Raw genomic sequence first — 2,534 nt, forward strand, 5'->3', positions numbered from 1 at the left:
TCTAAATACTTATTAGATTAATGTTACATGATTCACTCCCAATCTTTATATTACATGTACTCAAAGTTGATAATGTATAATTCTGATTCCGTAAAGTATTTTAGCCAGATTTTGAGCATTATATAGATGGATAGGGTGCTTTAACAAATAGATTATAAGATATAGAATTATTCTGAGTATTTTAGCCAGATTTGAGTATTTTCGCCTTATATAATTATAGATAGTCTATATAATTAAACAAACATATTATAAAACATAGAATTATTTTCATGAGTTATGATATAGTTGGATACTATGTTGGAGCTAGAAAATATAGCCATAGATACTAAAAAAATTATATATTATGAAGATCGACATAAACGCATAACATTTGAGTGTCCAGTTGGTCATAAAATAGTTAATCAATTTTTTTGTTTAATGAATACTAACCTTCTATGCATGCAATGCGTGTGTCGATTGTTTGGGTCCTACTCTTAATAAATTTTATCTAAATATAATTTTAAAAGTATGATTTATAATTGTTGTTGTACAAACTAATGTAAAGTGATTAGAAATTGTAATGAACATTTAGATATAAGGTCTTATAGTCAATTTAAATTTGTAATTTTTTTAATTAAATAACTATTTTTCTAATTGTATCAAGTTACTTTGTTAATGCACGGGAGGAAGAAGAGGAACAGACAGTTTACAGTAGCCAGCAACGAAACATTAGCTCACGATGGCGCAACACAACACATGCAGAGGAGATCCAAGGGATCAACAACAGCGGTGGCGCCTTAACAGTAGACTAGACCTAGGGAAACAGAGAGAATTGCCATCTTTGATTGCATCTGATTGGATAAATAAAAAATAATGGTTGGGGGTGATGAGATAGGAGAGTGATAATTATTTTGTAGAGTATGAGAGAGAGAAAGAGAGTGAGTGTGGTTGTTGAACTTCAATTACCCAATGATAATGTTAACACTTAGAATAAATCATAGCATCACACTCAAATTTATTGCCCGGGCCTAAGTGTACAAATCGCAATTCACAAGTGTACAGAGGAAAATTCCAAGTCTCTATATATGAGTAATAAAAAAAGTGGGTAATGGATAGTGGTTGTATGATCAAAATTATTACTCCTATAATTATTTGGGTAATAATGTAATAGCAGTATCAGGTAATCAGTCGTACTCAAATCGCAATTTGCAAGTGTATAATAGGAGTAATTTGCAAATCTGTCTTACTCTTTACATGTATACATTTTTTTTGTAGAATGTACAAAGGGAAATGTTGTATATGAAATCACAAGTGTTAGTACATATGTAAAAATTTATCATCTTACATAACTAAGTGCTTACTTTTGAATTTGTGCAAATTGAACTGGAAAGTTTTATTTTATTAATATTAGGTTACAAATTCCAATTCAAGTGATGGTAAGTGCTAAGTATATTCCAATAGGTATTACTAATATTAAGTCATTAAAATGAGTTTTGCAGTTTTATTTTTACGCAACATAATTGAGATAAGGGTGTAATTTGATAGAAGATTGAAAAGGGTAGCTGAGTCTTTATTATTATATGCCACTAAATTTACCAAAAAAATTAATCACATGTAACACTCTAATAACTTTATGTGAAATAATGCTGAAATTATGCTCCTAATGTAAATTTGAGTCGTTACAACCATTTTGTCTTTTAACCATAGAAAAGGACAAGGTTAGATATTATAAATTATAATGTAATAATAATATTAGGCTATTTTCGGCGGTGATGGATCAAAGGAACCTAATAAATAAATAATCATGTTCTGCATGGCTGGGATAGGTAGAATGTACATGGAGCTTTATAGGGATCATAGTTAGGTACAGGTGATTAAGGATGAAAAGAATAGGCGTTGTTTAAATCATATAATGCCTAAGTATTTATAATTTTTGTAAGAGATATTCTACTGAATTTAAATTTATTCTGGTGAAAAGATAATAAGTGACAATTGAATGCTTCTCTTCGTTTCCCCTCAAAAAAAAGTGATGATTGAATGCACAAGTTGAAATCGAAATATAATTTTGTAAGATATACATTGAGCCGAGTACGTAATAAATAAAAAATGCGGTCATCGATTGTGGATATTAATTTTAGGTTGTTATGTATAATATTTTGTGTGGGTTTTTTTAGTTATTTCTAATTTCTGTACGAGTATTTGAGTTAACTCATATTGTAACAATTATTCAATAACGATCGTTAAATTTGTGCTAAACGTAATGTGAGTCAACTCTATCGCAAGTAAATATATTGATTTCTTTTCTATTGATTTGGGACAAAAATAGATGCAAGTAAATGTTTTATATATTATAGATATAATTTAGTTAAGCAAAACCCATATAACTAGATGAAAATCTTGACAAGGAAATTACATAATGGTATTTCATGTTCAACAAGCACATGCCAATCAGAAAATTTTGAGGATGGTTCTTATTAACCATAATTTAAGTTCTATAGCTTTGTCATGTTAATTAATTTATTTATATAGCTGTTGTTAAATTGCTTCAATTATAT

Source organism: Beta vulgaris, chromosome 3, assembly GCF_026745355.1.
Source record: "Beta vulgaris subsp. vulgaris cultivar EL10 chromosome 3, EL10.2, whole genome shotgun sequence".
NCBI lineage: Eukaryota > Viridiplantae > Streptophyta > Magnoliopsida > Caryophyllales > Amaranthaceae > Beta > Beta vulgaris.